Source organism: Ovis aries, chromosome 6 (genome assembly GCF_016772045.2).
Source record: "Ovis aries strain OAR_USU_Benz2616 breed Rambouillet chromosome 6, ARS-UI_Ramb_v3.0, whole genome shotgun sequence".
NCBI classification, from domain to species: domain Eukaryota; kingdom Metazoa; phylum Chordata; class Mammalia; order Artiodactyla; family Bovidae; genus Ovis; species Ovis aries.
In genome coordinates this window covers 13,573,346-13,598,654 of record NC_056059.1, presented here as the reverse complement: position 1 = coordinate 13,598,654, position 25,309 = coordinate 13,573,346, and the positions used below count along the sequence as shown (strand labels likewise).

The 25,309-nt window shown below is 42.5% G+C and overlaps 1 protein-coding gene, 1 non-coding gene and 1 pseudogene across 33 annotated transcripts in view; 2 read left to right on the top strand and 1 right to left on the bottom strand.

Annotated features, from left to right (window-relative positions):
• The window catches only part of ALPK1 (alpha kinase 1), a 116,827-nt gene that overhangs the window by 14,711 nt on the left and 76,807 nt on the right, over positions 1-25,309 (top strand). For 11 of the 32 annotated variants that reach the window (XR_006060246.2, XM_012179489.5, XM_027970811.3 and 8 more), the window contains 2 exons: positions 8,651-8,752; positions 8,857-8,995. The exons of 19 other annotated variants lie outside the window; for them this stretch is intronic. The gene's annotated coding sequence lies outside the window, so the exon portion shown is untranslated. Of the gene's footprint in view, positions 1-2,552; positions 2,606-8,650; positions 8,753-8,856; positions 8,996-25,309 lie in introns of all 32 variants that reach the window. 2 more of the 32 variants (XM_042251832.2, XM_042251835.2) reach the window with 2 other exon arrangements.
• Positions 85-156, bottom strand: TRNAW-CCA (transfer RNA tryptophan (anticodon CCA)). The gene has a single exon. It is a non-coding gene; the product is annotated as a tRNA-Trp (tRNA).
• LOC105610290 (selenoprotein S-like) lies at positions 5,979-6,925 on the top strand (annotated as a pseudogene).

Sequence of the window (25,309 nt, the reverse complement as noted above, 5' to 3'; positions counted from 1 at the left end):
TTGCGACCCCATGGACTTCTCTGTCCATGGGATTCTCCAGGCAAGAATACTGGAGTGGATTGCCATTTCCTTCTCCAGGGGATCTTCCCAACCCGGGGATCGAACCCGGGTCTCCTGCATTGGAGGCAGACGCTTTAACCTCTGAGCCACCAGGGAAGCACAACTAATTTATATGAACAAAAAAAAACTGTGACTGCAATTACTTATGCTAGGTAAGAGTCAAGAAAGGTTTTAGAGAGGTGGCACTATAAAACTCAAAAACTGAAGAATTCCCTAAAGATGGGGAGACCAGCCTTTGTTCATTCATTCATCTATTCACAAACCTGCACTGAGCTTCCCCTGTGTGTTAGTCATGGAGCAAGCTCAGCTGCATGCTGGAGATTCAAAGGAGAGCCAGGGAGACACTGGGCACTCTCAGGACTCACGGTCTCTTGGGAGACGATTAAGTAACTGATGTATAACAGAGCCTTGGACCAAGCTCTGCCACAGAGTCAAAAACAGCAGAGTGCTGTGGGATGCTACTCCAGGACGCTCAAGGGCAGAAACTACATTACATTGCTTGCAGAGCTGAGCAAGGCAGGTTGGACTCTCCATGCCAAGACCAGAGGCCTCGACTTCAGCCCACAGGCAACAGAAAGCCAACAGACATTTTTAAGTAGAGGTGACACTGTTCTGTTTTTAAGAAGCTATCTGGCCATCCATGAAGGGTAGAGTGTGGAAACAGAGAGGGACAGATAGCAGGAAAACCGGTGTAGAGGCTGACTGTATGAGCTGACTGTATGTACCGGCAGCAACAGGAGAGACAGAGAGAGTAGAGACCACATTTATGAGAAGTTTGTCAGTCTTCGCCGACTGTAGGATGTGTAGTAAGAATAAGGTAGGGGTCGAGACAAGAGCAGGAACAAAGGCTTGAGTTCATGTGTATGTTCAGAACCACTACATTATTTGCTAGTGAAGAACTTCTGGAGCATTTCATAAACAGCTAATACTCCTTTAATTATCAGTATTTCTTTCATATATTTAGTCACTGTAAAATACCCTCATAGTTTAATAGATCTTTTTTTTTTCCCTCTCAAGCCATTTAAACATGCCTTGCAATGCTAGTGAGTGAATGAAAGTCTCTCAGTCGTGTCCGATTCTTTGCGACCCCATGGACTATACAGTCCATGGAATCCTCCAGGCCAGAATACTGGAGTGAGTAGCCTTTCCTTTCTCCAGGGGATCTTCCCAACCCAGGGATCGAACCCAGGTCTCCTGCATGGCAGGGGGATTCTTTACCAGCTGAGCCACAAGGGAAGCCCTTGTTAGCAAACTCTTTCTCCATAGCCCAAGTGTAAACTTTATTGTAGTTACAGTGGAATATCATAGAGATGAAACAATGGATTACTTTTTCTATATTGAAATTCAAAACAGTTAATGGATTTTTACTGAAACAGTTAAAAAAAGATTGTTGGTTAGGTAAATGGTATGTGTCACTATTTTAATGTTTCAAAAAAGTTTTCCAAAAAAAAAAAAAGTTTTCCAGTTTCTTACACCATGACTAAGTCTTGTAATTTATTTATAACTTTTTTGTTTTATGGAGTGCCATATTTGTTTTCATTCATAAGTGAAAATATGCGTGCATGCTCAGTCACTAAGTCATGTCCAACTCTTTGCAATCCCACTGACTGTACCTCTGTCCATGGGATTTCCCGGGCAAGAATAGTGGAGTGGATTGCCCTTTCCTTCTCCAGGGGATCTTCCCGACCCAGGAACTGCACCTGTGTCTCCTGAATTGCAGGTGGATTCTTTACCCCGAGACTCCAGGGAAGCCCAAGTAAAAATGAACATCTATTAATAGTTATCTGGCAATGGCAGCCCACTCCAGTACTCTTGCCTGGAGAATCCCATGGACGGAGGAGCCTGGTGGGCTGCAGTCCGTGGGGTCGCTAGGAGTCGGACACGACTGAGCGACCTCACTTTCAGTTTCCACTTTCATGCGTTGCAGAAGGAAATGGCAACCCACTCCAGTGTTCTTGCCTGGAGAATCCCAGGGATGGGGGAGCCTGGTGGGCTGCCGTCTCTGAGGTCGCACAGAGTCGGACACGACTGAAGCGACTTAGCAGCAGCAGCAGCAGCCTAAGCTGTTATGTGCCACCAGAAGAGGGCAGCAGTGAGGCACTATAAAGAATAATATTTACAGATTCTTCAATTACAGACAGTTAAGACCATGATTTGAATGAATGGATACGTTCCTTCTGGCTAACATCCTAATTAACTGGCTTATTTTCTGAGCTACAGACTATGACATAAACATTGCTACAGAAATTTCAGAAAGTCTGAAGATGATCTCATAATGCAACGTGGTGAGAAATTTATGGAAATTTCTATTAAAACTGATGAGGATTAACACTGAGAAATACTCTGAAAATTTTACATCAATTTGAAAGGAAGAGATTGGACGATGAGTTAAAAGCAAGCATGTTGTTTCTTGTCATTTCAACAGTGTATGCAGAGAATGTAATAGTTTACAGAGACAATAAAAGGCATCTTATCCTCTTTGAACATTACAGATATTCATGAGATGAAAAGAAACATTTCCAGTTTGTCACGTATGCAGTAAGCAGTGAGTAGCATTAATCAACTAACAGAGGCTGCCCGTATTTAGCCAGTATCTTCTTTTAGAAACATTTAACAACCACAACGTTTAAATTGAACTAGAGTTCATTTACAATGTTGTGCTCGTTTCTGCCGTACAGCAAAGTGATTCAGTTATACATATATATCCAGATATATATCCATTCTTTTTTTAAAAAACATATTTGCTTTTCTATTATGGTTTATCACAAGATATTGAATGTAGTTCTCTATGCTCTACAGTATGTCCTTGTCATCTATCCATCTAAATGTTAATAGTTTGCATCGGCTAACCCCAGAGTCCCACTCCATCCCTCCAACACACCTCCTTACCCTTGGCAATCACACGTCAGCAAGTATTTCTTGAATACCCTTATGTGCTAGGAACTGGTTTAGGTGTTCAATACTCCAGGCTATAGGACGGAAGAGAACAGACATATTCCCTGACCTGTTGAAGAGTATAATATAGTGGGGAGGATAGACTTTAAACAAAACCTCACAATTAATTCATTAGTTATAGGTGAGAGAGAAAATGGAAAGCAGTCTACCACGGGGCCATAAATAAATTAGTCTGGGCTCAACCCACAAATTGGAAAGTAAATAAAATTTTTAAAAGGACTCAAGAAAAACCTCTGAAGTTCTGAACACCCATTTATATTATCCTTGTGTTTTAACAATACATAGAGTGGATAAGGTGAAATTTACGGATGTGTGAAAACAACAGTGCAGAAGAGTATTTGGGTAGTTGATAAGCAGCCATAAAACACTTTGCCAATTTGAAGTGTTATAAAATGCCCCGAGCCTCCCTGACCACCTCAGTCACCTCCACCAGTCATGAGGCTAGCCTGAGCTGCCGCGGACTCTCTGTCCTCTCTTGATCCACTCTAAACTACAGATCCCTATCAAACCTGGAAAACAGGTGTGTGAATATAATCCCCCCTCTTCTTTTTCATTCATCTTCATCGGTGGTTTTCCCGGGCTGTGAGTCCACTTCTAGACTCTCTAGCTTCCCTGTGAGTCTAGACCCCTTGGTTAAATGTATCTAAATGTCTACAAGCACTATAGACTTCTCTTTTGTCTCTTTGACCTCCATTGTATACACTTCCCAGACCCGGGTTCGCTCAGCTCTCCAGGCCAGAGCTAATACAGTGCCCCAGCTGACTCTGATGGGACCCATTATGATGATCCATAGCTGAGCTCTGAAAGATGCTTGTCGATTCTTTTCTTCATCCTTAATTGTCTTTTCGATTCTCCACAGCACTGTTCCAATCCAGGTTCTCTCTTTTCAAGCTGAATTTACGCCTGCCAAATTTCCTTGTATCTGACTGATAGGTTACCGGATTATACATGGAGAATGCTCAGATTTTCTCTGAATCATTAGCCATTTGTTTCTCCTTCCATTCTGCCTCAGAAAAACGATATTCTACCTTGTATTCAAGCCTACCCCCTCTGTGTTAAAGTGACATCTTTTTACCTACTTTGTGACTTGACTCATTATTCCTTGTCCCTTTCTTTCATTTCTCTTTTTTAAAAATTTTGCCTTTTGACATCTTCTCCTTAGCCTATACACATATTCAAATTGAATGATTCGTTATGAAATGTTCATTTCCTTTGAGACTATCTTCTCTCTTTTCCCTTCTTTTAACAGCCGCACTTCTCAAAATAGTAGTGGATAGTTAAGTCTACATTCATCCCTTTCACTTCCTTGTTTGCCACTCATCCATCAACTTCTGTCCTCTTCCGTAACCTCTCTTTACAGAAACAAGGGGAACTTCTCAATCACCCAATCTAGTTGCCTCTTTTTCTTCATGGGAAATAGATGGGAAAACAGTGGAAACAGTATCAGTCTTCATTTTGGGGGGCTTCAAAATCACTGCAGATGGTGATTGCAGCCATGAAATTAAAAGATGCTTACTCCTTGAAAGGAAAGTTATCACCAACCTAGACAGCATATTCAACAGCAGAGACATTACTTTGTCAACAAAGGTCCATCTAGTCAAGGCTATGATTTTTCCAGTGGTCATGTATGGATGTGAGAGTTGGACTGTGAAGAAAGCTGAGTGCCGAAGAACTGATGCTTTTGACCTGTGGTGTTAGAGAAGACTCTTGAGAGTCCCTTGGAGTGCAAGGCAATCCAACCAGTCCATCCTAAAGGAGATCAGTCCTGGGTATTCATTGGAAGGACTGATGCTGAGGCTGGAACTCCAATACTTTGGCCACCTCATACGAAGAGTTGACTCATTGGAAAAGACCCTGATGCTAGGAGGGATTGGGGGCAGGAGGAGAAGGGGACGGCAGAGGATGAGACGGCTGGATGGCATCACCAACTCGATGGACATGAGTTTGGGTAAACTCCGGGAGCTGGTGATGAACAAGGAGGCCTGGCGTGCTGCTATTCATGGGGTCGCGTGAGAACTGAACTGAACTGAACTGAGTCACTCCCTGGGGCTTCCTGCAGAACTTGTCACACACTATCACTTCTCCACAGTCTCCTGGTCCTCACACCTGGCCGGCTACTTCTTTTGCAGGCTACTGTTTGCCTCCTCTATTCTCGTATGATGGCTTCAAGTATTGCCCCTTATTCCCAAATGTATCTCCTGTTCTAATCTCTCTCCTGAGTTTAACTCACATTTCCCACCTCTTGTAGAGAGCACGGTTTCTCTGCAAGCTTTCATGGGCACTTCAAACAGAACTCGTCTGAACTTATGTCTCTCAGTGGCATCCAGGCACCCTGAACCACCCTGAACCACCTGCTGACTCCAGTTAGGATCTGCAAAATCGCTTTGCCCTTTGTCTTGCTGTGTCCCTATCCTGCACTATCTGTCTGCAGTGCACCTCCTCACGCCATTTCCCTTGTTTCCCACACCCTGCCTCCCCGTCATTCTCCCACTTGTTGGAGTGGCCATCCTTCAATGTTTGGCTCTTGTTTTACCCTCTGAATAAATAATAACTGAACTAAACCTCTTCCCTATTCTTCACCCATTCTTTGCTTAGAATTCAGCTGTATCTGATCATACTCAGTCTTGTATTTGAGATACACCTTTGTGCCTGCTGTCTCTATCAAAGCCGGAGCCCTAAAAGTATGGGGCTGTGTCGTATTCACCTTTTTATCTCTACTGCAAACCACGGCACATAGCAGAAACCCTGAACATTTTGGTTAGTTTGTATTGTTGGAAGAAAAGTACCACAGATCTTAATTTTTAAGAATTGTTTCTTTTGAAGAGCCAAGTTTGTAATTCACAGGCTACAAATTTGGGAGATTGTAGCAAGTATAAAAACAAATACACTGAATAAAGTTGACATTTTTGCCTTTATCCTATTTCAGTTAACACAGATTTTTAGGCAATTCTACTCTGTAAGAGGCTTGTTGAAGGGTGATGAAATTCTTGGAAGTCTGGTGTGCAGCGCAGGGCTGGCCGGGGCTGCGTCGCCATGGAGCGGGACGGGAAGGGGATCAGCTGTCCGTGCGGCCCTCAAGACCCAGGGGCTGCGTTTCCTTCACGTCACAGTGGGCTCCCTGCTGGCCACTTACGGCTGGTACATCGTCTTCAGCTGCATCCTTCTCTACGTGGTGTTTCAGAAGCTTTCCACCCGGTTGAGGGCCTTGAGGCAGAGGCACTTAGATCAAGCTGCCGCTGCTCTGGAACCTGATATTGTTGTTAAACGACAGGAGGCTTTAGCAGCTGCTCGTTTGAAAATGCAAGAAGAATTAAATGCACAAGTTGAAAAACATAAAGAGAAATTAAGACAGCTTGAAGAAAAAAAAAGGAGACAGAAGACTGAAATGTGGGATAGCATGCAAGAAGGAAAAAGTTATAAAGGAAATACAAGAAAGCCTCAGGAAGAAGACAGTCCTGGGCCTTCTACTTCATCAGTCATCCCCAAATGAAAATCCGACAGAAAGCCTTTGCGAGGAGGAGGTTCCAATCCTTTGTCTGGTGAAGGTGGTGGACCTGCTTCTGGAGACCTGGACGCAGAGGACCCTCATCTGCTGGATGAGGCTAAGAATCTTGTTAGTGTCACTTTTGACATTAGCAAGATGAATCCTTAACCCTCAACTCAACTGTCTTAGGCACGCTTTTCACAGTCACTAGCCAGGGGGAGGGGCTTTCTTTCTGTTCTTAACTACACTGATGACTTCAAGGATCGAAGGCGGCATAGGGTGTGGACATGGCCACTAGGCAGTAATTACAGTTAATCACACTGCACTGAAGCCAGTGACTGTTCATTGATTTTACAGGTCTTTGTTAGTTGGTAGCTAAGGGCTTCCAGGTGATTGGTGATCTTGATAAAAGAGACCTGGCAATGATCCTTAAGAGGTCCTGGCTGGTAGGACAGTTTCTGTGACAGCTTGCGTTGAATGATGTCTTCCTTGTAAATGGTGAGCTCACCAGCAAGGATTACTGATGCAGACAGTTGACGGGGTTGTTCTGTAAATTTATATGTACAGAACTGTTTTAAAAAAGAGAGAGAGAGACTGTAAATATTTTTTTAAAATGCAGAGAACATTTTCAGTATCTTTATTAAATTTAAGGAAATTTCTTTATGCACTTGAATTTGTCTATCTAACATAATACAGCTTTTTATCATTCAAAAAAAAAAAAAAAAACGAAGTCTGAGGGTCTGGGATTTTGTTTTACTTTCCTTAGAGTTAGTACGTTAGCCTGCTACTTCTCCATGGACGCTGACTGAAGATGTGAGACTCCTGGGTCAAAGACAAAGGACTTCACTACTCAGAGCACAGCAAGGAGCATGACCATCATGTTGACACCAGTTCCTCATGTCTTCCTAGGTCGAAGGAGTGATACTGAGCAGTCTAGGTGGATGTTGGTGGGTTTGTGTTGCAGCCAAGTTACACTGAGTTTGAGGAATCCTCTTTGGCCCAGAGGGAAACATTACCTCATTCCTCACAGCTGCTGTAAATACAACCTGCTAGATAGCCCAGAAAAGAGAGATTGATCAGGCATTCATAACATACCCAGAGTCTGCCTGCAATGCAGGAGACCCAGGTTCAATCCTGGACTGGGAAGAAACCTGGAAAAGGAATTGGCAACCCGCTCCAGTATTCTTGCCTGGAGAATCCTACAGACAGAGGAGCCTGGGGGGCTACATTCCATGGGGTCACAAAGAGTCAGACAAGACTGAGCAGCTACCACTTTACCCCCTGAGAAAACAGTTCTAGATTTTAAACCTGATGAGAATTAAAAAAAAAAAAACACACACACAGAGGGTTAATGAGAATAAGACTTTGTAGTCTACCTGGTTTTATAACAAATAAAATTTCTAACCACTTTACCTCATGAGAAGTGAATCTAGGCCTCATATATAAAATAACCACCAACTAAATCCAAAAGACCTCAGGCAATGTCTGTAACTTGCTAAGTTAGTAGTATAGAAACTATAGTTCTTTATATCTGCAGCCTTTTGCCATATACTGAGCTTCTTTGAAAGTTTTAAGAACTTTATACTCATCAGAGGATTTTTATCAGGTATGACTTTTACTCTCTCAAAATGGTAAATTGAACTGTAAATTAGAGTATGCTAGTAAACTGGATTAGAATTAAACACTTCCTTGAATGTGTGCAGTTGAACAAATGAAATACCTTTTCCTCTCAAGATTCTCTTGAAAGAAAGGAGTTAACCTGAAATTTCTTGTCAGCGTATAGAGGTGAGGTACTTGAGACAGAAGGAGACGACAGAGGATGAGATGGTTGGATGGCATCACCGACTTGATGGACAGGAGTTTGAGCAAGCTCCAGGAGTTGGTGAAGGACAGGGAGGCCTGGCGTGCTCCAGTCCATGGGGTCGCAAAGAGTCGGACACGACTGAGCGACTGAACTGAACTGAACTGACTTGAGACATGCGAGGTGGCAGCCCAGACTTGAGAGGGGAGTTACTTTTTACGTTGATGATTGTAACTCCTGTTTCCCAAGACCAAATTAGCCCTAGTGACTAAAACGCTTAGGCAACAGTCACAGAAATTTTGTTATTGCCTATTCCGACTTTCAGCCTCTCCACTCCCCGTGTTTTTCAGGATGCTTTCCAAGCTTTACAAGCCTCTGCTGTAGTGTCACCGTCACTCTTAAAATTGGAGATTGACCGCCTCCAAGGTTCACAAATGTTTCAGCAACCCTAGGTAATTTGAACTTCTAAGCTGCCACGAGTTGCTCAGACTTTGCAAGGAAGGCCTTGTTTTGTACGAGCTCTAATTCGCTTGCTCCCTTTCTCTCCCCTTGCAAGGAAAGTCACCCGGGCTTCCCCGAAGCAGAGTTACAGGGCTTTTGAGTAACTCATTCATCACTCGGATGGAGCCTTCCACTCCGACTCAAACTGGTTTCCAACATAGGCCATATGCCTGGAGACCCTACCACACCTCATGGTGAGTTTTCAGCCTTCCTGAGTTGCTTTCCTTTCCTTCCCTCGAGTTTATGGAAACTTTCATCACCCTTTTATGTTTGAAAATCTTTGCAGTAGAGGTGATCATCATTTCTTTAGCAGCCATATGCTCATTACCAACATCCCATTTTCACAGTTTGCTCTGTTATTCTTCCCTGACTGCTGAGATTGTCCTATACAACCCCCCCGCCCCACCCCCCTACCCCCCCCACCCCTCTACCCCGCCCCCCCCCCGCCCCCAGAGTCATTGTTTCTTTAACTGATCAGACCAGGGAAGGACAGATGATGCCCACAGGTAAGGAGCTGTGTGTTGCGCTAAGACTTTATCTTTGAACTAAGGATGCTGAGACTGAGTCATTTTCTATTAAGCTGTTGAATCAGAAGGGCAGGTAAAGCCAGGATGAGTGAGTCAGATAAGGGTGGTTTACAGAGAGAAATAAATCAGACTCTGTCTCTTCTGTTCACCTCTGTGCTCTTTGCACCTAGCATGGTGCCTGGCATAGCAGGCTTTCAGTAAGTCTTAGTGGAATGAATGAGGCAGACTGTGGGGGTGTGTGTGTGAGAGAGAGACAGACTACTTTTGCCTCCTACAGCTTTCATTTCCTGATCCCAGTCCCACATGAAGACAACCTTCATTTTCTGCCCTATGTCCATGAGATATCCCTGTGTCCATCTAATAATTTTTCCTTTATGATAAAGTTAGTTTGGGTGTGTTCTGCTCCTTTGCAGCTAAATTAAACCTAAGAATCTCCCACTTCAGTGGGCATGTTTCCACTTGGTCCAAGTGAGCCTCACCTTTTGGGGATGAATAGAAACTCAAATTCAACTGAGAATTAAAAAAAAAGACCTCCACAAATAAAGCTTCTTGATCTCCTTAAAAGGCAACCTCTGAAGAAAAACATGATAGAAACTGCAAATTGAGGATCCTTTTGGAGACAGGGTCAGACTTTAGGCATTGTTGAGTGAACACGACTTTATTTAAAGTCAATGGAGAGTGTCAGATATGATCAGGACACTCTTGCCAACCTAAGCTCCAGGTAGAGGAAGAAGAACAGTGAGTCACAGCTTTACCCTGAACTCTGGAATGCTACTGGAGTGACTTGGTGATACAGAGACTTCTTTACAGTTTCTGATTGTACTCTTGGCTGTTGTATAGCACACCATAGAAAAAGGTTATTCTTTCCTGCTCCCTGCCTTGGAGGACACATATAAACCTGGGAGGCAGAAGAGTAGTTGAAAAATTCATTGGCAACCATCATAGGCTTGAAACAAGGGAAAATGTAATACTGGAAGCAGTATGGTGTATTTTTCAAGAGCATAGTTTTGATGTGAGACCAATGTCAAGAACCAACTCTCCAACTTACTAACTAGCTCTGTGTCCTTGACTAAGCTGCTTAGTGCCTTAGAGCTGCAGATTTCTCATCTACAAAGTGCAGATAAAAAATACTTATAAATATGCTTTAAGTATTAGATTAGATAATGTCTGTAAGTTCCTAGGCCAACGGTACCAACCAAGTGTTCAGTAAGTGGTAAGGGTGGTTAGGATAATTAGTGCTTTGTAATACAAGGATCAATGAAAAGTGTGTTATTTTCCTGTTAACTGGAAGGGAGGTTGTATTTTTTTAAGTTTGTGTATGTGTGAGCACGTGCTCAATCATGTCCGACTCTTTGTGACCCCATGGGCTGTAGCCCACCAGGCTCCTCTGTCCATGGGATTTTTCAGGAAGAATACTGGAGTGAATTGCCATTTCCTACCCCAGGGGCTCTACACAGGGAGTGAACCCACTTCTCTTGTGTCTCCTGCATTGGCGGGCAGATTCTTTACCACTAGTGCCATCCGAGAAGCTTAAGTTTAGAAACTTAAACACACTAAAACCTGTATTTCATAGCTCTTCTTTACTGTTATCTTTTGCAAATAAATCCCTGAGTGTAGACAAATGTAAAAGAAGCGTCCAGGAAACATCTAACAAGATATAGTTATGCAATAGATAGCCATCAGTTGTGGTGTCAGTCAACAGCAGAGTTCAGTTTAGTTCAGTTCACTCGCTCAGTCGTGTCCGACTCTTTGCAATTCCATGGACTACAGCACGCCAGGCCTCCCTGTTTATCACCAACTCCCCGAGTTTACAACCCATGTCCACTGAGTCTGTGATGCCATCCGACCATCTCATCCTCTGTTGTCCCCTTCTGCTCCCGCCTTTAATCTTTCCCAGCATCAGGGTCTTTTCAGATGAGTCGGTTCTTCGCATCAGGTGGTCAAAATAGTAGCAGAAGCAGAGTAAACTCCCCCAAAAGGAGGCACATGTGAATTCTCACAGGTGATCGTCTCAAGACCTTAAAAGCCATTGTAGACCATATGACCTGTAGATGGCGAGCTTGGATAGGGTGAATATTAAGCAATGACTACATGGAAAAGAAAGCAGTGGGTTTTCTTTTGTTAAAGGGAGGACTAAGAAAAGCGGATACATTCTTAAAAAGCTGCACAACACACACCAAGCCAAAAGCATCCTTCGCCGACACACTGGGTTCTTTCTTCCAAGGGGACCATCAGCCTGGATGTCAGAGTGAGCCCACCCTCAGTCATGTGTGCCACTGAGAGACAAGACTGTATTTGCTGGTAGAAATGTTTTGGTTGAGTAGTCATGCTGGTTGCTAGTTAGCAATACAAGGAAAAGGACTGTCAAGTAGGAAACACAAATAGATTTCTTGTAAATCTCTTGAGGGGTATAGAAACATTACCTTCTCAGAATATCCATAGGTAACACTCTGTACCTGAACCGATTGTGCATGTCCAAAATAGCCACATCTTTTGATCTGAATATTATAAATAATTATATCCTCCCTTGCTCGATTACTGCCGCTGTGGTGTGTTTGCTCTGTTACCCTCCTCAAGGCAATTTCTTTAGGGACCAATTACCATTCTTTGCTGATGTCATTTCACTGGCTGAGGATTTCTAGAGCACCACGCAGGGCATTCAGGACTACTAGAGGAGCTCTGTAGTACTTTGAACAATGTATGTGCCCTGCCTACTGGATACATGTGGGGTTTTCTCCCTTAAAATTCTATTTTGGAGTACAGATTTTACTATCCCAGGTCACAACTACCTATAGCACTTGAGTTTGTAGGGAAATGAGTATGACTTTCCAAAACTGCCTGCTCCTACAGTGGCCTGAGATGTTCTGCTGGTTCTTTCAGTTGTGAAGAAAGCTCAGCAACTCCTCCAGCAGGATGGACTGATGACCGCGTGCTGCCTTATAAAACAGGGTCACTGTCCCTAAAGGGCCGCTCAGCTTGTGGGTCAGGTGAAAGGACATCTTTAGACTTCTATGGTGCCTCTGCCCTGTCATTTATTATGAGGCTGAAATTATTGTCTGCACTTTGGCCTCCCCACAACTGTGGACTTCCAGAGTCCAGAAACAGCATCATATTCATCTCTTTATCCTTAAACTGTTTGTGTTTGGCACACAGTAGGTACTAATAGAAATCTTGAAAGAATTAAAGAATTAATATATGTGCTTGGGATGGACAAGAATGCAGGAAGGTGGAAATGTCAATTTAGAGTGAAAAAAAAAAAAAGGAGGAAGGTAGGCAACCTACACATGAGGAATTGTACCAATGTTAGACAAATATTATTCCTAAAGAATAGAAGAAGAGAAAAGAGCCGCAGACTGTGTATGGCCTAATCCATTTATTTTTACTAACCAAACTCTCAAGAGATTGACTAACATCCTGTTAACTGTTGCCACCGGAGAACACACCTCTCCAGAGATCGCAGTGTTTGTGTCCTAATTCTATGTATTTCGTATCTTCATTCATTTTACTACACAGAGTACTAACCACTATATGATCACAATCACAGTGTCTTCATGCATTTCATTTTTTTATAGCTATTGTATATGATTTTTTAAAAATTTTTTAAATTTTAATATCTTTAATTCTTACATGCGTCCCCAAACATGAACCCCCCTCCCACCTCCCTCCCCATAACATCTCTCTGGGTCATCCCCATGCACCAGCCCCAAGCATGCTGCATCCTGCATCAGACATAGACTGGCGATTCAATTCTTACATGATAGCATATATGTTAGAATGTCATTCTCCCAAATCATCCCACCCTCTCCCTCTCCCTCTGAGTCCAAAGGTCCGTTATACACATCTGTGTCTCTTTCCCTGTCTTGCATACAGGGTCGTCATTGCCATCTTCCTAAATTCCTTATATATGTGTTAGTATACTGTATTGGTGTTTTTCTTTCTGGCTTACTTCACTCTGTATAATCGGCTCCAGTTTCATCCATCTCATCAGAATGCATTTCAAAAGGAAGAAAGTCATTAGCTCTCAGGGTGAGGCAGTTCTGGTGTTCAGGTGCTTCTAAAAGGTTGCAGTTAGGCTAAGCTATGGTAAATAGAGACGTTATTTGAACATCCAGAAATTGTAAGATCTTACCTAAGAGTGGATTTGGGTATAAAGGCGCCCACTGGTGAAACACAGACCCTAGAGCTTGGGAGGGACGAACAGTGAGGAACAGACTGTGAGAGACAGCCCGAATACGAGGAGCCGCACATCACCCCAGTGCTGCCCGTGGAACTGACAGTGAGCATCTGACATAAAACAGCAGGGATAGTCGAGGACGTGGGGACTGTGTACAGTGATGGGATAGGTCTATTGTGTCTGCACGTGATAAGCACTGAGGAAACACTGGTGGAATGAACAGGCCATTCTAAGGCTGAGCTGCTGCTAAGGGAAGTCATGAACTGCTTCGCTAATGGAGCATTCATTTATAAACAGAAACTGAAATGAAAAAAAAAAATGGGTAGAAACCAGTGCAGGAAAAGATAAAATGAAAAGCACTAATCAGAAACAATTCAGAAGAAAGGAAGGAAGCAATGTCTGGAAACCTGAATGAATGGATCATTATAATGGTGCTTATAAAACTCTCTGTTTCGGGCAACCAGTTTAAAAGAGAAACATGCTATGTAGTATGGTTTTCATCAGTCAGCAAAGTGTGTAAATTCATCTGGAAATGCAGATTCATCCTTAGAAGTTAACTTAAATAAGATAAATAAAAGGACATTTGATAGATTTTGTAAAAGCTGCTGCTGCTGCTGCTAAGTCACTTCAGTCATGTCCAACTCTGTGCAACCCCATAGACAGCAGCCCACTAGGCTCCTCCGTCCCTGGGATTCTCCAGGCAAGAATATTGGAGTGGGTTGCCATTTCCTTCTCCAATGCATGAAAGTGAAAAGTGAAAGTGAAGTTGCTCAGTCATGCCCGACTCTTAGCGACCCCATGACTGCAGCCCACCAGGCTCCTCCGTCCATGGGATTTTCCAGGCGAGAGTACTGGAGTGGGGTGCTATTGCCTTCTCTGTTGTAAAAACTACATACATGTTATTCATGTACTAAACTATAAAGATAACTACCACCAATACAGCCTATATAATAGGTGAAAAGGAGAGGTGGGCAAGAAATAGGTTACTGCATGAACATATACACTGCCATGCAAGCAAGAAAATATAAATATTGACCACAGCCCCCATAGCAACTGATTATGACATTACAATTATAACTTTCGTAATGTACTTTGCCAATAAAGGTCCGTCGAGTCAAGGCTATGGTTTTTCCAGTGGTAATGTATAGATGTGAGAGTTGGACTGTAAAGAAAGCTGAGCACCCAAGAATTGAGGCTTTTGAACTGTGGTGTTGGAGAAGACTCTTGAGAGTCCCTTGGACTGCAAGGAGATCCAACCAGTCCATTCTGAAGGAGATCAGTCCTGGGTGTTCTTTGGAAGGAATGATGCTAAAGCTGAAACTCCAGTACTTTGGCCACCTCAAGCGAAATATTGGAAAAGACCCTGATGCTGGGAGGGATTGGGAGCAGGAGGATAAGGGGACGACAGAGGATGAGATGGCTGGATGACATCACCGACTCGATGGACATGAGTTTGGATGAACTCCAGGAGTTGGTGATGGAGAGGGAGGCCTGGCGTGCTGCGATTCATGGGGTTACAAAGAGTCAGACACGACTGAGCAACTGAAATGAAACTGAATGTACTCTCAGTAAGGAGGGGGGAAGGGTAGTGCGAGAGGCTAGTGCGAGAGGCTCTGCTCCTTCACATAGAGAAAGCTGAGCGTGGAAGAATTGATGCTTTTGAACTGTGGTGTTGGAAAAGACTCTTGACAGTCCCTTGAACTGCAAGGAGATCAAACCAGTTAATCCTAAAAGAAATCAGTCCTGAATATTCATTGGAAGGACTGATGCTAACGCTGAAACTCCAATACTTTGGCCACCTGATGTGAAGAGCTGACTCGTTGGAGAAGACCTTGATGCTGGGAAAGATTGAAGGAGGGAGGAGAAGGGGATGACAGAGGATGAGATGGTTGGATGGCATCACTGACTCAATGGACGTGAGTTTGACCAAACTCCGGGAGATGGTGAAGGACAGCAAAGCCTAGCATGCTGCTGTCCATGGGACTGCAAAGAGTCAGACACGGCTGAACAACAACAGTGATGATCCCATCTGATCTGCCCTTGGATGAAACAGGCCATATACTGGTTATCGATTTGGAGCATACGCCATTTTCTCTAGGCTAGTGCCCCCACTTTGTAAGGTGTCCTCCACCTGGCTCTGTAACCAAGCCTTCAACAGACTATCGCACTGCTCTGCAAGGCCAGCTGCTCCTGGTTTACGGTAAAACCAATGAATCCTGTGGGAATCCTACAGCATTCTTGACCAGAAGCAGTACTGCATGCATTACTGTGGATGAAATTAACTTTCAGTAAGTCCGCAGAAAGTTTTGCTAATAGAACATAGCAGGGGGGGTAAAATCTATGCGCAGAGCATAGATCCATTTTAGTGAGAGAAATTGCTACCAAGTCCACAATGAAAGTGCTTTGATATAATCATTCCACCCCATTCACCACGCTGGGAGATGTATGGAGGGCTCAGCATGGGTTTCTGCTGCTGGCCTTTAAAGCGTTCATTTGTGGTGGTAGTAGCCAGATCTGCCTTGGTAAGAAGGTCTCATGGTTGAGCCCATGGATAACCTCCATCTTCGCTTTTGAACCTACTGAGAAATAGTGATTCCTGGGGAAGAGGACAGCTGACATTTGCAGTCCTGATCTTCCTGCCCATTTGATTACTGAGTCTCCTCCGTAGTGAGAGCCCTTTGCTGAGCATTCGCATGGGGCACAATATTCTCACACCCTTGAACCTATTTTAAGAGGTCCATACAAGTACCTCTACCCTAAACCTCCTGTCAATCCAATCTTTTTCCTTCCTGCTTGCTCATCATCAAAAGAAACCCTTAGACTCTATGTATATACCTTCACTATGGTGATCTTTCTCTCTAGGTAAAATGTACAAATAGATGTACTTCTTAAAGTTCTGCTTATTGTGAAGATTTATCTTCCTACTTGTCCTTCATTGTGACAGTGTGAAGAACTCTAATGCAGCATGAACTTTTTTTATGGCTCTTGCCTGTATACTGTGCATAACCATTAGTAAATCAGTCTTGAGCCATTTCTCCCCTGTCCATATACGTGGGTCCAGGTAGAGGCGGGCCTTGCAGCAAGACTAGGTTCCACAAAACTTGGAGCCATTTGCTCCCGAAATCTTCTTGGGCCTCTAGAACTTGGTTGAGTGTGATCTTGTATGTACTGTTTCATCTTGATGATGAAGAGCTGCTCTGCCCCTCCAAATTTAACAAGTCAGAGGCCTCAGTCAGTTCAGCCACTCAGTCGTGTCCATCTCTTTGCAACTCCATGGACTACAGCACGCCAGGCCTCCCTGTCCATCACCAACTCCCAGAGTTTTCTCAAATTCATGTCCATTGAGTCAGTGATGCCATCCAACCATCTCATCCTCTGTCGTCCCCTTCTCCTCCCACCTTCAATCTTTCCCAGCATCAGGGTCTTTTCCAATGAGCCAGTTCTTCGCATCAGGAGGCCAAACTACTGGGGTTTTGGCTTTAGCATCAGTCCTTCTAATGAATATTCAGGACCGATTTCCTTTAGGATTGACTGGTTTGATCTTACAGTCCAAGGGACTGTCAAGAGTCTTCTCTAACACCACAGTTCAAAAGCATCAATTCTTAAGTGCTCAGCTTACTTTATAGTCCTATTCTTCGCATCCATACATGACTAGTGGAAAAACCTTAGCTTTGACTAGATGGACCTTTGTCAGCAGAGAAATATCTCTGCTTTTGGTCATAGCTTTGTTTCCAAGCAGCAAGCATCTTTTAATTTCATGGCTGCAGTCACCATCTGCAGTGATTTTGGAGCCCAAGAAAATAAAGTCTGTCACTGTCATTGTTTTCCCATCTATTTGCCATAAAGTGATGGGACCAGATGCCATGATCTTAGTTTCTGAATGTTGGGTTTTTAAGCCAGCTTTTTCACTCTCCTCTTTCACTTTCATCAAGAGGATTTTAGTTCCTCTTCACTTTCTGCCATAAGGGTGGTGTCATCTGCATATTTGAGGTTATTGATATTTCTCCCGGCGATCTTGATTCCAGCTTGTGCTTCATCCAGCCCAGTGTTTCTCGTGATGTACTCTGCATATACGTTAAATAAGCAGGGTGACAATATACAGCCTTGATGTACTCCTTTCCCAATTTGGAACCAGTCCGTTGTTCCATGTCCGGTTCTAGCTGTTGCTTCCTGACCTGCATACAGGTTTCTCAAGAGGCAGGTAAGGCAGTCTGGTATTCGCATCTCTTGAAGAATATTCCATAGTTTGTTGTGATCCACACAGTCAAAGGCTTTGACATAGTCAATAAAGCAGAAATAAATGTTTTTCTGAAACTCTCTTGCTTTTTGAGTGATCCAACAGATGTTGGCAATTTGATCTCTGGTTCCTCTGCATTTTCTAAATCCAACTTGAACATCTGGAAGTTCACGGTTCACATATTGTTGAGCCTGGCTTGGAGAATTTTGAGCATTACTTTTTAGCGTGTGAGATGAGTACAATTGTGTGGTAGTTTGAACATTCTTTGACATTGCATTTCTTTGGAATTAGAATGAAAACTGATATTTTCCAGTCCTGTGGCCACTTCTGCGTTTTCCAAATTTGCTGGCATATTGAGTGTAGCACTTTCACAGCATCATCTTTTAGGATTTGAAAGAGCTCAGCTGGAATTCCATCACCTCCACTAGCTTTGTTTGTAGTGATGCTTTCTAAGGCCCACTTGACTTCACATTCCAGGATGTCTGGCTCTAGGTGAGTAATGACATCATCGTGATTATCTGGGTCATGAAGATCTTTTTTGTACAGTTCTTCTGTGTATTCTTGCCACCTGTTCTTAATATCTTCTGCTTCTGTTAGGTCCATACCATTTCTGTCCTTTATCGAGCCCATCTTTGCATGAAATGTTCCCTTGGTATCTCTAATTTTCTTGAAGAGATCTCTAATCTTTCCCATTCTATTGTTTTCCTCTATTTCTTTACATTGATCACTGAGGAAGACTGTCTTATCTCTCCTTGCTTTTCTTCGGAACTCTGCATTCAGATGGGTATATCTTTCCTTTTCTCCTTTGCTTTTCGCTTCTCTTCTTTTCTCAGCTATTTGTAAGGCCTCCTCAGACAACCATTTTGCCTTTTTGAATTTCTTTTTCTTGGGATGGTCTTGATCACTGCCTCCTATATGATGACACAAACCTCCGTCCATAGTTCTTCAGGTATTCTGTTTATCAGATCTAATCCCTTGAATCGATTTGTAATTTTCACTGTATAATCGTAAGGGATTTGATTTAGGTCATACCTAAATGGTTTAGTGGTTTTCCCTGCTGCTACTGCTAAGTCACTTCAGTCGTGTCCGACTCTGTGCAACCCCATAGACAGCAGCCCACTAGGCTCCTCTGTCTCTGGGATTCTCCAGGCAAGAATACTGGAGTGGATTGCCATTGCCTTCTCCAATGCATGAAAGTGAAAAGCAAAAGTGCAGTCGCTCAGTTGTGCCGACTCTTAGCGACCCCATGGACTGCAGCCTACCAGGCTCCTCCATCCATGGGACTTTCCAGGCAAGAGTACTGCAACAGGGTGCCATTGCCTTCTCCAGTGGTTTTCCCTGCTTTCTTCAATTTAAGTCTGAATTTTGCAATAAGAAGTTCATGGGCTGAGCCACAGTCTGCTCCTGGTCTTGTTTTTGCTGACTGTATAGATCTTCTCCAACGTCAGCTGCAAAGAATATAATCAATCTTATTTCACTGTTGACCATCTGGTGATATCCATGTGTAGAGTCTTCTCTTGTGTTGTTGGAATAGGGTGTTTACTACGACCAGTGCGTTCTCTTGGCAAAACTCTGTTAGCCTTTGCCCTGCTTCATTTTTGTACTCCAAGGCCAAACTTGCCTGTTACCCTAGGTATCCCTTGACCTCCTACTTTTGCATTCCAGTCCTCTGTGATGAAAAGGACATCTTCTTTTTTGGCTTTAGTTCTAGAAGGTGTTGTAGTTCATCATAGAACCATTCAACTTCAGCCCTTTTTGGCATTACTGCTTGGGGCCTAGACTTGGATTACTGTGACATTGAATGGTTTGTCTTGGAAACGAACAGAAATTGTGTCGTTTTTGAGACTGCATCCAAATACTGCATTTCAGACTCTTGTTGACTATGAGGGCTACTCCATTTCTTCTAAGGGATTCTTGCCCATGGCAGTAGATATAATGGTCATCTGAATTAAATTCATCCATTCCAGTCCATTTTAGTTTGCTGATTCCTAAAATGTCAATGTTCACTCTTGCCATCTCCTGTTTGACCACTTCCAATTTGCGTTGATTCATGGACCTGACATTCCAGGTTCCTATGCAATATTGTTGTTTACAGCATCGGACTGTACTTCCATCACCAGTCACATCCACAACTGGGTGTTGTTTTTGCTTTGGCTCCATCCCTTCATTCTTTCTGGAGTTATTTCTCCACTGACCTCCAGTAGCATATTGGGAACCTACTGACCTGGAGAGTTCCTCTTTCAGTATCCTATCATTTTGCCTTTTCATACCGTTCATGGGGTTCTCAAGGCAAGAATACTGAAGTGGTCTGCCATTCCCTTCTCCAGTGGATCGCATTCTGTCAGACCTCTCCACCATGACCCGTCCGTGTTGGGTAGTCCTACACGGCATGGCTCATAGTTTTATTGAGTTAGACAAGGCTGTGGTCCGTGTGATCAGATTGGTTAGTTTTCTGTGACTGTGGTTTTCGTTCTGTCTGTCCTCTGATGGAGAAGGATAAGAGGCTTATGGAAGCTTCCTGATGGGAGAGATGACTGAGGGGGAAACTGGATCTTGTTCTGATGGGCCACCAGAGAAGCATTTAACAAGAGGTCCATCAAAATAGCATCTAGAGAAATCACAGGTCTCACTATCTGCTCATTCTCCATGACCAGATATTCAGTCTTTATCAGGATGCAGCAGGAAAAAAAAAAAAAAAAGCAGCTGTTTCTTGAGGAAAATAGTTATTTGTCAAAGAGGTGTGGCTTTTCTCTCAATTCTAGGGGCTGTACTGTTTTATTTGGGAATTCTATAAGCTCAATGATCTGCTACAGAATACTGCACACATTAGATTTCCTGGGTCACAAGCTCTAACGGCTGGTAAAAATGGCTTACTCTTTAAACTGAACTGACTGAAGACTACTCCTTGGCTTTGGGCCCTCTTTAAATATAGAATCCTTATGGTTTATTCAGTAAGTAGGAAGGAGCAACACAAATATAATATTATTTTTCCTGTCTTATGCTAAAAATCCCAAGAAATGTGTGTGCCTCTTTCTTCATGGAATGAGATACAAGGTACGGTAAACTATCTTTTAGTTTGGAGGAGATCCCTAAGTATACCCCCTGACATCTGGACTCCTGGCCACATCAGTGAGTTAGGAGATCTCTGAACTCTCATGAAATTTATCTCTCATCCTCAGTGACATATGTGTCTTATCAAGGTGTCTTATGTATTTTACACTTTCTGACCAAACTGTGGTACCCAGCCTGCCCCACCTCGTGGATAGCACAATGCATCTCAAGTCTCTGGTAAATGTTCCCATGTTAATCCTTTTGACCCAAGGGAGCTATGTTCCTTTTCCCTTCTTAGTTTATCATTTTAGAATTTATTTACACACACATTCCCCTGGTTCCTACAGATACAAGTTAGAAAAAAAATTATATAATTTTTTGTGGGGATGTGTAAACCTATTCCTTGAGGTATAACTTGGTCAGACTCTTTTTCTGGTATTTAGGCACCTCAGTTTCAAGAGGTTAGACCTGAAAACTCACTGATATTTTCCCTTTCCCTTCCTTCCTTCCTTTCTCTCTCTCTCCCTCTTTTCCTCCCTCTCTTTATTCCTTTCTCCTTTCTTTCTTCTTTTAGAAAACAGCATAAATTGGCTTTATTTTTATTTTTTAACCTAACATACAGTAAAATTGACCTTTAGTTTGGTCTTTACCATCTTAACCCATATATAGATCTGTGTAACCCTCATACAGTGGAGATAGATAAGAAAGTACCCTGCATAGACTCACTCATAGAGTGGGTCAAGGGAGATTCAGTAGGAATTCAATCAGTTAATTCAATCAGCGAGGCACAGGCAGACAGAAATTACAGTTGAAGGTATGAATTCTATCATGTGAAACAAAAAGCTCTAACAGCAAGCAAGTTACTTCCTTGAGTCTCTTTGCCTTGAGATGCAATTTCCTTGAGTCTCATTTGCCTCTTTTGTAAATAGAGATGATGATAACTTAATGAACGAAACTTTGCTAAATACAGGTTTAACTTCTTTGTGCGCCTGCTCAGTCACTTCTGTCATGTCCGACTCTTTGTGACCTGCGGACTGTAGTCCACAGGCTGCTCTGTCCATGGAATTCTTCCAGGGAAGAATGCCAGCGTGGGTTGCCATGCCCTCCTCCAGGGGATCTTCCCCACCCAGAGATGGAACCTGAGTCTCCTGCGTTGCAGGTGGATTCTTGACTGCTGAGCTGCTGGGGAAGCCCGTTTAACATCTTAGTTAAAGGGGCTTCAACTAAGAGAAGTTAAAAGCTTCCCTTTAACTAAGTGTCCTTAGTCGATCAGTGGTGTCTGACTCTTTGCAACCCCATGGACTGCAACCCGCCAGGCTCCTCTGTCCATGGGGATTCTCCAGACAAGAATACTGGAGTAGGTTGCCATGCCCTCCTCCAGGGGAGCTTCCCAACCCTAGGATGGAAGCCAGGTCTCCCACATTGCAGGCAGATTCTTTACTATCTGAGCCACCAGGAAAGCCCTTTAAAATCTTTATTGAGATACAATTTACATAACATAAAATCTACTCATTTTAACAGTACGATTTAATTCTTCTTAGTAAATTTACCAAGTTATGCAAATGAAACTTCAACCTGAACTTACGTATTGCCAGGATTAAAGGTGTACAGCTTGAAAATTTATAGCAAAATTTTCTTTTGTGTATGGAAGTGCTGAAGTTGCCCACAGTGAGAGAAATAATTGGTTGCCTGCCTCACAGCTCAGTCACCTCAGAAGGGAAGAAATTGTCCCTGCTTCATAGCTGGTATACAACAAATCTAGGCCCATTTATTAACAACTCCAGATGCTGAATTCTGTCCATTGTTCTGTAAAGACTTTCTGGCATATGCTTTTAAAGAAAATGGCCAAGTTAAATAAGGAACTCTATTGTGAAATGTATTTAACTTGCACACACGTTCAAAATTATTTTAAAATTACCAAAAAGAGATATATTCATCTCTAAAACTACTTAGGCAACAGTAAAGAATGTGGACCAAGTAATGAAGGATTTGTATTAGATGGTTTATAAAGCTTAGGTTTTTGTAGTCTAATAAAAAGAAATATTTCCATTTGGCATGAAAATAAAAAAAATTGTCCCTTTTCGCCTTTCCTCCCAGGAAACTCAGATTCTGTGATCAGTTCCACCTTAAGTAAAACTGGGCTTCGCTGGTGGCTCAGAGGTTGAATCTGCCTGCAGTGCAGGAGAACCTGTTCCATCCCTGGGTTGGGAAGATCCTCTGGAAAAGGAAATGGAGCAACCCACTCCAGTATTCTTGCCTGGAGAAATTCCATGGACAGAGGCTTGATGGGCTACAAAGTTCATGGGGTCGAAAAGAGTCGGACATGACTGAGGAACTAACACTGAGTAAAATAACATTAAGCAGTATACTAGACATCTTCAATAGCAATTTTTACCAAATAATTATTTCCCAAATTACAACTTAGAAACCATTTTTGCCAATTAATTATAATAAAATAAAACAAATAAGATCAATTTTATTTACAGTATAATCTAAACGTTAGTAAGAGAGTATCCTGAGCAGAGGGATGTACTCACTTCTTTTCTTTGTTTTTAACTAAAAACTTACGTTTTCTGCAATGTTGTACAACTATTAGTTTGTTATATTTTGTTGAAATTAGATTACTGGATTATCAATTTGCTGCATAAATAATACCAGCTAAGCCATCTTTGTCTGCAAGAAAGTGAGCTGCTACAGACTACTGCACCTAAATGTTTAATGCTATCCCATCAAAATAAGGGTAAAGAAAAGAAGATCTGTGGCATCACTGAGTCTCTTTCCTCTGATTAACCAGTCAGATTCCCTAGATGAAAGATGTGGTTAGAACTTGATGCTAATCAAAGGACCAAAAACACTTGAATATAGTTCATTTTAATCTTAGTTGAAAAGATTGTGGATAGACACTTAGGAAAAAGTGAAATCAGTATAATATCTCTTCTTCAAGTACAGTCCAGCTTTCAGACTGGTAACGTGGATTTCAGCCTCCTTGTAATTCTCCTTGATGAAAACAGAAGCATTTCACAGCGCAGAAAGCAGAGGTTTATGAGTCTGGATACAGACGGACGCACAAGAGAACTCTGTTCATCATCTTCAAAGTGATGCAGCGATGGCAGGGCTGCTGCTGTGGCCGCATGTAATATAGCCTGTAACTCTTTAAAGAGGATTAGCTTTAGCGCGCTGGGAGCATTCAACGCTGGATTTCACGTGGAGTAGAATATGCTAATGAAATGTAAATGTCTATGGCAAACATTGCATAATATCGAAAACCTTCAAAACTCAGCTTTGTCTCTTGCACAGTGGGAAGCCCAACTTTATCATATCAGAAGAACAAGTAAAAGGGAAAACCTTATACTTTTCTGCCTATGCATCTGCTGCTATATAAATGAATTTAAATATATATTCATATATATTTATATTTAAACTAAGTTGCCTTGTCAGTAGAAAAACCAAAGTTTAGTCATTCAAAAGCATCCTACTAGATTTTTGTCCAGAAATGAAATAATTTATCTTTGTAGAAAAGGATACACATATGAGTTTTTAAAAAACATTTTAACTCTATTTTTTAAACACTATTTTAGGATTACAGAAGGCTTGCAGAGTGGGCCTTTTCCCCATTTCACCTTAAAATTTCTTGCTTGTGGTCCTTTTGCCTGCACACTCTTTCTGCTCAATATTGGACAACTGTATCTTTATCATAATTTTCCATATACTGTTTTTACTACTTTCATGGAAAGCAAATGTGAGATTTGATTAGTTTCTTAAAACTGTGTGTATACTCAGTTAATATGAAAATTATTTTCACATATTTAGAATTTCAGAATACATCTGACATTGGGAAAGTGAATTCATTATCAGGTGTGTGATTTGCAAAGCATGTAACTGTGTGTAGCTCTCAGAATCCATACACGTGGTTCCCAGAGACTGAAAGCCCCCTGAAGATTTCATCTCAATTACTAGGAAATAAAGACCAGGCACACACATGCAACCGGGTGCCTGTGGCTCGATTTCCAACGCGTGATCTTTCATTAGTTACTAGCATTTCACGACACTCAACCGAATAGCTTAGGTTCTCTTGGTTTTTGTTGTTCAGCAGTGTGTGTGTGTTTTATATCTCAGTTTTGAAGGGTTTGTCTCTGTAGGCTTCAGGGGACGGTAATACATATTCATGAAAGAGCACTCTTTCCAGCCCTTGCCACCACTGACAAAGCCTTAGCTGTTTCACACAGCAAGCTGACTGGGGTTGTGTGTGGGGGCTGCACGGCCAGATTAGTGCAAACAGCGAGCCCACTTCTCTGCTTGTTAGGCCTTGCCTTCCTGACAATTTCCCCAATTGTCATTTGTGACAAGGCTGTCATTAGGTGATGGCTTCTTTTGGCCATTTTCAGATAAAGATAATTTCCTTAACTTCCATTTTATTTGACAACAAGCAGTTTGGGAGAGAAAGGAAGTGCTTCAGTAGTTTATGGATTAGGGTTTTGTCACTTCAAAGGCATCTTTGATCTAAAAATATGTGCTGTAC